Source organism: Myotis lucifugus, unplaced genomic scaffold (assembly GCF_000147115.1).
Source record: "Myotis lucifugus unplaced genomic scaffold, Myoluc2.0 scaffold_674, whole genome shotgun sequence".
NCBI lineage: Eukaryota > Metazoa > Chordata > Mammalia > Chiroptera > Vespertilionidae > Myotis > Myotis lucifugus.
Genome location: NW_005871722.1, coordinates 284,589 through 294,269, shown reverse-complemented (window position 1 = coordinate 294,269; position 9,681 = coordinate 284,589). Strand labels below are relative to the sequence as shown.

The following is a 9,681-nucleotide window of genomic DNA, read 5'->3' as shown; positions in this document are numbered from 1 at the left end:
CCGCTTGTGTGCTGGGATCCCGGTGCCCGTCTGTGTGCACACTTTCCAAAGGCTCTGTGGGTTCCAGCAGGATCAGGGGACACATTTCCCAACCCTCCGTCACCAGGTATACTTTCCCCTGAAACGTATCTGCCTAAGAAAGTGCTTCTAGTCAGCATTATGCCAATTCCTTTCCATCATCCCCACCCTCATCTTTACGAAAGCACAGCTCTCACCTGCCCTGATTTTTTTAAAATATTTGTATTGATTTCAGAGAGGAAGGGAGAGGGAGAGAGAGACAGAAACATCAATGATGAGAGAGAATCATCCATCGGCTGCCTCCTGCACGCCCCCTACTGGGGATGGAGCCCAAGACCTGGGCATGTGCCCTGACCAGGAATCAAACCAAGACCTGCTGGTTCATAGGTCAATGCTCAACCCCTGAGCCACGCCGGCTGGGCTCACCTGCTCTGATTTTACTCTCATGAGATAATTAGTTGGTTTCCTGTCCTTTGCTTCCCATAACTTTGAAGGAGGATTTAATAAACATATCCACTAATACACCACTAGAAATAAGTCTGATGCTAGAATAGAATGTGCTTTTGGCATGTATCTTTCAGGTGCTCATGGCATTGAGTAACCTGGCTATTTAAAAAAATAAAGCAGAGACGTGACAAAGAGTTGAGGTCTCATCAAGTCTCGTTCTAACAACAAGTAATGTTGATCCTTGATGTAGGAGCTAATTTAAAACCACAGCACCAATCATCTCATGAAAAGGTGCACTTCCAGCACCATTCTATGCAGTGTTTACAGAAATTTATATTGTGTGCTATTTCGATCAGTTGCCAACTAATTGTAACAAATCAATGAATCCAGAAGAAACGTTTTAACATTCAGACTTTACGGTCGTGAGAAATTTTACATTAAAAAAAGGTTTGATGTGCCTATTGGGGGGTAGCTAAGTAGGAAGAGAGACCACGGAAGCCTTCAACAGGAACATGCAGCACTTCGGGACACGGCTCTATGGGGAAGCTGACGGGGAATTCGGGTTCAGTGAGAAGAAGGAACGGGGTGTAGTGTTTGACCGCCGGACAGACTCGCTGGAGTGTCTTGTTAAATAGATGGCGATGACCGAATCACTGGTTTGCACACCTGGAGGTACACTTCAAAGAGAGACGTAACATTTTATTTTACAATATGAACAGTGGCAACAGACTGGAAGTCAGATCCTTTGTTTAAACAAAGAAAATATTAGGTAACACACTCACGAATGTGCGAGAAGGCCGATTTTCAAAATCCTTGAGCTGGTTCGGAAGGAAACCATTGGAGGTTCCTCGCACTCGACCCTGGCTGCTCTCAGTGTGGTCCTCCGACCCCATGAGCGACCTCCTTCGAAATGCCGGTCCCAGCCTCCCACCCCCAGGCCCGCAGAATTCGAGTCTCCTCACTGGTTCTGATTGGAAGGTTCTGGAGGGCTCCGGAGCCCAGTACAGAGGAAGACCTGCTCTGCGAGACCCTCCCCGAGAGAGTCTCTGAGTCAGCCCGTTCCCCCTCACCTTCAACATTCCTCCTGCGGGGTTTCCTGCCCCAGTGATGGGCCCAGCCCCTGGCCAACCTGGCGAGAAATCTGAGTCACCCTCCGAGCCCGAACCAATCGGCTTAAAAGGACCCAGCGCAGGCTCTCGGGGCGCATCAGGCCTGGGTATCCATCGGACTCAGTCCCAGGCTTTCGGTGGAGGCCAGGGCGGTGGCTGCGGGGGCTTTAAACCGGCCCGATGCTCAGAGTTCACACCGTCTCTCTTGCCTGAACAACTCACACAGCACAGCACCTACTGGGATGTCCAGCTCTGCTGTCGAGGAAGCAGAGGGACCGTCCGAAGGCCACTGTGACACCATGTGGGTGCAGGCTCTCCCTAGTTTGCCCGGCTACATCCAGTCGTGGAGGAGGGAGCGGGCGACGCTCTCGTCTCCAGGCCAATGACTGTCAGCAGGTCCGACCGCCACACACCACTGTGTCACTGTTTTACTTGTTTTATAGATAAAAACGGTAGAAGCTCAGAGAGGGAGCACTTGCCTAAAATTAGGCAATTCACGAACAGAGAGGTTAGGCCTGGATTTCACGGGAGTCTTCTGGTTTCCAATTCCAAGCTCTGCCCTGGGGCCACGGAACGCCCAGAAGGCCGGGGCGCCCACGGATCGCTGCCGCCCTGTCATCTCAGCTGGGTCAGGAGGAGGTGTCTGTGCTCCAGGCAGCTCGCTGCCCGTGAGAACAGCTGCTCCCTCTCTGGCGAGGCTCTCGGGCCCGGAGGCAGTGACGCTGACAGACACCGGGCGGCAGGTGTGTCTCAGCCACATGCCTTTCCTCTGAGAAACGTCTCCGTCTGTAACCGAGCCCCCGGCGCCAGACAAGGAACAGATGTCGGGGGAGTGTGGAGAGGGGTGGAGAGGGACGAGAACAGTTCCTCCGGCTCCTGGGCCTCAGCCCCGCGACCCTCCATGTGCTGCTCTGACAGTGAGCTGTGCCCCGCGTCCGGGGCGGGCAGGTCAGGAGGCAAGACAAGAGGAAGACGCGTGGCAGGAACCTGCGGGAGCCGTGGGTTCCAGCCCCGGTCAGGGCGCATACAAGAAGCAACCAGGAAAGCATCCACAAGTGGAACAACAGACCCACGTGTCTCTGTCTCCCTTCTGCTTTCTCCCTAAATATCCATACACATTTGTTTTTAATTGTGGTAAAAACACACAAACCAACCATCCTGACATGTCCCAGTGCCCAGCTCAGTGGCATGAGGTGCGTTCACACTGCCCGGCTCCGTCACCCCCACCACGTCCGGAACTTTCCTCTTGTAAAACCGGAGCCCTGTTTCTACAGGGTCCTGGCCTCCCTCCCTCCGGCCCCGCAGCCCGCCAGCACGTGGCAGGCCTTACGTTTTTATTCTGTGGTGAATGTGGTCCAGGCTTGGGGACCAGTCAGCGTGGCAGCCACTGGGAACAGCCCGGTGAGTTTGGCCGGAGCGCCCTGCCCGTGGCACTCAGTGTGGCCTGGCGGGGGGATGGCAGATGCGTTCAGGAAGAATGAAAACCACGGGAAGGAGCTTGGGCCTCACTGAATGGATCCGTAGTGATGAGCCTGCAACAACCACAGCTTCCCGGGCCCGGTTTTGATTCGGGGCTTGGCCGATGGCATGTCCGTGTGATGCAGGCGCCGTCTCGGAAGCGCCTGTGCACTGGGGCTCGCCCTCCTTGATCATGAGGAAGCAGCCGAGGCCAGCCTCCGGGAGGGGGAGGAGGGAGCACTTGGGACACGCTGTCCCTGAGACTCACCTCCCGACAGGTGCATGCGGCTGTGCCAGCCCCACCCAGAATACAGCCCCGGACTCGCCAGACATCATCACTGCGTACTGTTTCAGCTCACTGGTTTGGAACGGCTTGCAGGGCCAGCTAACGGCTGCGAGGGGACAGTCTCTGGCAGTTGGGGGAGGAAGAAAGGGTGCTGAGGCTGGAAGAAGAATCTGGAAAGAGGGTGGGATCCAGGAAGCGGCCGCTCTGGCTGCTCCCAGCAAATCGGGCAAATCGGTCCTTCGCTCTCCCTCCCTGAGCTGCTCCAGCACCGAGACCCAGGAGGCGGCCTTGCGGGAGCCCTGGATTATGTTACGGATTCGCCATCTAGAGCGAGTGTCCCGGCTACTCCGAGATCTGCCCTTTGGGATCTAATTTCTCAAGCAAAGGGCGGACGCTGGAGGTGGGGCTTCAAGGTGACAAGACAGACTGTCAGCGAAGGCCACACGCTAGGGACGAAGCAGCAGACTCTGCAACGCGGGCAGCTGGATTGCGAGAAATGGTTCTGAGCTACAGCCCGGGCCTGGGCAAGGCGGCTGGGGCAGCTGCAGGAGGCAGGGCCCAGGTGGGTGGGTGGGGCTGGCGCTAGTCCCTGCTTGGCCCTGACTCGCCCACCTGGACACAGTCGGAGTCCTGTGGTGTACCTGGAGTGTAATACAGATTTGGGGGATTATTATTTTTTAAAATATATTTTTATTGATTTCAGAGACGAAGGGAGAGGGAGAGAGAGAGAAACATCAATGATGAGAGAGAATCATGGATCAGCTGCCTCTTGCACACCCCACACTGGGGATCGAGCCCGCAACCCAGGCACGTGCCCTCGACCCTTCAGTCTGCAGGCCGACACTCTATCCACTGAGCCAAACCAGCTAGGGCTGTGGAATTATTTTGACTCCAAAGCTATGACACGAGGCAAGTGGGAAAGGAAATATACACCGTTGGCGGCTATCAGCCACGATTCTCTTCGCCTGCCCATTCTAGGAACTGCATGCTGACGTCATGCAGACACTCAGCCAGGAGAGGGGCTCCGCGGGGTGCCCCGGCTTTCGAGGACCACCACGCGGACAAACACACCACGGCCGCCCTCCCAGGAACCTCGGGCTGCAGCTCTGAGCTGTGCATCTCCTTTTTCACAAGTAACTCGGCCAAGGTCACGGGACCACGGGACTCCCCAGAGAGTCAACGCCAGCCAGCGAACCTAATTTAGCAGAACCTAAATTAGAAACCGCATCTCCGCAGGTTCTGCCCGCTCCGCCCTCACGGCCCAGTCAGCACTCCCCCAAAGACGGGGGCGGGGCTCCTTTGTGAACCTAGAACAGCAGGTCGCTCTGCTTTCCACTCTTCCGCTGCGAACCACGTGAGACTCCAGCGGAGGGACGAGCAGGGAGTGGATGACCCATTTGGGCTGGTTCTGCTAAACTTGCTTCCCCTTAAAAAATATCCTAATCCACTGTGATCTCGACAAAGAACCCAGAGTGACTCTCCACTCACCCCAGCCCTCCACGCACACACTTCACTGACTTGGAAGCGAGAGTCCTGAGCGCCGGGTCACCGCCAAGCGCGCCTCTGACGCCTGTGCGGGGAGCGCGGTCTGTGTGTCTCCGTGGAACCAATTAGCTCCCGGTCCGGGAAAGGGAGGAGCTGAGTGATGTTTCCGTGGACGCACGTTCGGATGCTAACCATGAGCGCAGAGCTCGGGGCTCTAACGATTGTCTGCAGGTAAATCCCGTCCACACGCGGGACTGAGTGGTGCGCGGTCTCCCCTCGCTCAGGAGGCGCGGCTGTGGGTCCAGGACCATGCTCTGTGCGAGGTCTGAATGAGTGACCCCTCCGCCAAAGGTCTCCCCAGACTCGGGAGCCCGGACACACCACTCAGGACACATTGCCCATAAGGGGGACTGTCCAGTGAGTGAACCAGGCCAGCGGCTCAAACACAGATAGCGAATCTCACATCCAGTTCCGTGGAGAGGAATGGGTCTTTGCATCTGTGACAAGTAACCCCCACTTGTAGTCCCGGCAGTGGTTGAGGGTAAAGGGACCAGCAATAGTGCCACAGTTTATTATGAACTAGAGGCCGGTTGTGGGGAAGAGGGGGTTCTCAGCGGGGCCTGCACCCTCTCCAATCCGGGACCCCTTGGGGAATGTCTGACTGCCAGTTTAGGCCCGGGAGTCGGACATCCCTCTCATAATGCAGGACCACTGGCTCCTAACCACTCACTTGCCTGCCTGATTGCCCCTAACTGCCTCTGCCTCGGCCCCTGCCACCATGGCTTTGTCCAGAAGGACGTCCAGAAGATGTCCGGTCTAATTAACATATTACCCTTTTATCAGTATAGATCAGTGATGGCGAACCTTTTGAGCTTGGCGTGTTAGCATTTTGAAAAACCCTAACTTAACTCTGGTGCCGTGTCACATATAGAAATTTTTTGATATTTGCAACCATAGTAAAACAAAGATGTATATTTTTGATATTTATTTTATGTATTTAAATGCCATTTAACAAAGAAAAATCAACCAAAAAAATGAGTTCGTGTGTCACCTCTGACACGTGTGTCATAGGTTCGCCATCACTGGTATAGATAATAACAATGTTCATGATCACTGCTAACAGTGTTATTGTAATAAGAGCAGATAACTTTGGACTGAACTCTTAGTTAGAGCCTGTGTCCAAACACCAGCCCCATCACCTGCCGTCCTTTTGACCTTGGACAGTGACTGTGTTCGTGTCCCAGGGCTGCCACAACCATGTTTCCAAAACCAGGGGCTTCACCAACAGGAAGAGCTGGGTCGTCGGGCAGCTCTGGCAGCCAGAAGCCTGAAGCCACGCTCTGTCTGTGGCTCCAGGGAAACCTTTCCTACCCTCTTCCCCGTTCTGTGATTTGCTGGCAAGCCTCGGTTTTAGGTGGCTTCTAGAAGCATCCCTCCCCTCATGCGGCCTCCTGTTTTCTGTGTCTCAATCTGTGTCCAAGTTGCCTGTTGATAAGGACACCAGTCCTAGTGGATTAAGGCCCCCCAGGGACCTGTTAAATTGAACTCTGCAAAGACCCTGTTCCCAAAGGTCACATTTTAAAAAATATACATCTTTACTGACTTCAGAGAGGAAGAGAGAGAGAGAGAGAGAGGGAGAGAGAGAGAGAGAGAAACATCAATGATGAGAGAGAATCATTGATCGGCTGCCTCCTGCACACATCCTACTGGGGATGGAGCCTGCAACCTACGCATGTGCCCTGACCTCTTGATTCATAGGTTGACGCTCAACCACTGAGCCACCCCCGCCGGGCAAGGTCACATTTTAAACACTAATAGGATCTCAACATAGCCTTACAGGGCGGGGGGGCACATTTCAAACCCCCACCCCACCCCCTGATTACCCAGCCTCTCTCCTCACCTCCCTTCCCCTTCCCAGGGGCCAGGAGGAGAGCTGACCTCACATGGCTGCGGGCTGATGAAATGAGGTCGTGGAATCCGCATTTAGCGCGATGCCCGGGCCTGGAGCTGGGACTGGGAACAGAGATTTTTAATGCTCAGTTGGTTCTGCTCTGTTTCACTGCAGAGTCGCACAGGCCGGTAATATTTCCCTCCACCGCTAAAAGGGCATGATGACTTTTAACAGTCGGAGTTGATTTTTTACGTCTTGTATTTTGCTAAGGAACTATGTGCTTGGGGACAAAATTCCACCTTTTATTTGAATGTTGCCATCTATTCATACCATGAGAACTCGCTTGGAATAAATACCTTACTCCCCGCAAGTAAATAGCCCTTAAAGGTTAAAAACCTGGTCAATTTTTAAAGGTTACTAAATGCTCCTCAATTATCTCCACTGGCGGATAAGGCTCTGAGGGGTGACAGGCAGAACTCCCAGCCCCACGGGGTCTAGCCTCGGGCGCGGAGGAGCCTGACTCAGATCCGAGGCCAGGCCAGCCGGTCAGCCTAACTCTCCCGAGATGAGGATGACAAGCTCCCGCAGAGGTGAGGCAGCCCGACCCCCGGCAGGTGAACGGATAAGCCAAATGTGGTGCATACACAACCAGAATATACCCCACCTCGAAGGGAAGGAGCCGCTGACACAGCTACCACGTGGGTGAAACTGGAGGGCTTGGTGCTACGTGAAAAGCCGGTCCCAGAAAGACAAATGCTGAGCCATTCCCCTTCCATGAGGTCGGGTCCCTTAGGGGTCAAGGTCATAAATCAGAGGAGGAAGGGTGGTTGCAGGGGCCGAGGAGGGGAGGGTGGGGAGGTGGTGTTCAATGGGCGCAGCGCTTGCGTTTTGCAGGATGTAGAGCTCCCGAGACAGAGAGGGGGATGGTTGGTTACACGACAATGTGAACGTACCTAACACCGTCCGCCAACACGATGGTTAACATGGTCATTGTGATGCTACGTGTACTTGACAGCATTTAAAATAAAGTTCAAAGATACGTTTTTAAAGTTGAAACCAAGCGAGGCAGCCTAAGTAAAGGCCCTCGTGCGCGCCCGGCGCAGGGAGGGAGCGAGTGGACACAGCCCGTTACTAATATTCGCCCCCTCCCCGCCCCCTCCCGGCCCCACAGGACGCGCTAAAGGAAGCAGAGCGCGCATGGAGCGGAGGGTTCCATGTGCAAGGCCGCGGATAATCCGCTGACAGCGAACGAGAAGTGAAGCTCATCGAGCAGCTGAGTGAGGTTGGATCAGGAGATGAGGAGACAGTCCACGTGCTGCGGTTATCTGGTTCTGTGATTCCCAGCCAGTCACTCGGCTTCCTTGAACCTATTTCCTCATCCGTCACGTGAGGGGTTGAACTAAATGGTCCAAAATAGACCCCGGCCCGTAGCGGCCTCCTTGTGTAAATAAAGCCGGGACGTGGTATTTAAGGACAAAGGGGCGCAGCTCAGCGTGCCAAGGCGCCTCCGTGTACAGCCGGGAGGGGGAAGTGCGCACCTTCCAGCCTGCTGGCGTGCAAAATCGGCCAAAAGGGAGGGAGGCAGATTTAAAAACAGGCTGAAATGAGCAATTAATAGCAGAATGCCGTGGTGTTCAAATATTGCCGTGTGGAAAGGAATCATTTTGCAACACTGAAGCGTTGGAGCGATGTGTTGCGCAGCGACGCCCGCCTGGTTACCACCGCTCTGCTGAGACTTAGAAACCGTTAAAATGGTAGTTTTTTGTTACGTGCTTTTTACCACAATAATAATAAAGACTATGGCACACTATTTTCTTTCTTTCACCTCACCTCTCACAAACAATACCAATACGCTTTGCAAAGTTTTCTTTCTCTTTTTTTAGGTGGAATATCCATTCTTCAAAGGGAGATTCGCGGGAAAATGGCTATAAAAGTGGAGTTGAAATGGATGCTAGAGTCTGAGGCTCTCCCTCCTTCTGGGGTCCGCTCGGAGCCCCCGAACACCCTGCCTGCTCCGTGGGCGATTCCACAGTGGACGCTCCGTCCGCTATAAAGACGGGTAAATGCCTCGGAGCGCATTCAGGAGCTTTGAGCCAGGACTGCGGTTCTCCTGCTGGGCAAGGGGACAGGAGCGCCTGAGGGTTTGGGTCAAAATGCTGAGCGCACAGGAGGGGCTTCTTGAAACCACCTTCCTTCCCTGTGTGACCAGCCCTCAGGTCAACATCAACAAGCACAGAAAGCGGGAATGCGGCCCGCGGGCACCGGGAACTAGCGCCTGACAGCAAGGCCTCGGAATGCTCACTCCTGTTTCTAAGAGCAGAAATGGAGCTGAGGTGTGGACATCGCCCACATTTTAGGGTTCAGTCTCTTCGCTGAGAAAATCAAGCAGCGCCCTGATCCTCGGGCTCGGAGACATGGGCGTTGCTCATGTGCCAAGACACACCCCAGGGGCCCTCGGCCACAGTCCCGGGGGAGGATGCAGTTCAGAAACACTTGGATCAAAAGCAAATATCCTTTCGGAGTTTCCAAACCCGTGGTCTGGAATCCGAACCCTGTTGGCACCCGCAGGGAACCAGGCGCTCTCCTCCGTCACCCAAGGGCGCCCCCGGGGAACCTCGGTTCACCCTGTGAGGAGGAACGTGCTGACATGACGTGTTCTCCTATGTCCCCTTTCCCGTTCTTCTGGGTAGCAAAGCACTCTATTCCTTTATTTTATTTTTTCAGAGAGGGAGGGAGAGGGGGAGAGAGAGAGAAACATCAATGATGAGAGAGAGTCATCGATCAGCTGCCTCCTGCATGCTGCCCCCCCTCACCCCGGGGATCAAGCCCACAACCCAGACAGGTGCCCTGACTGGGGATCGAACCCTGACCTCCTGGTTCATAGGTCGATGCTCAACCACTGAGCCACGCCGGCTGGGCTACTATTTATTCCCTTAAAATTATTCACAATGACCGCAGGCTCTCAGACCATCGGTGTGACAGCTCCC

The 9,681-nt window shown here is 54.5% G+C and overlaps 1 long non-coding RNA gene across 1 annotated transcript; it reads right to left on the bottom strand.

Annotated features, from left to right (window-relative positions):
* Positions 1 to 863: 863 nt before the first annotated feature.
* Positions 864 to 3,196, bottom strand: LOC106694848. The gene is made up of 2 exons (XR_001345916.2): positions 1,248 to 3,196; positions 864 to 1,142 (listed from the first exon to the last, which is right to left on the bottom strand). It is a non-coding gene; the product is annotated as an uncharacterized LOC106694848 (long non-coding RNA).
* Between the last annotated feature and the right edge of the window lie 6,485 nt (positions 3,197 to 9,681).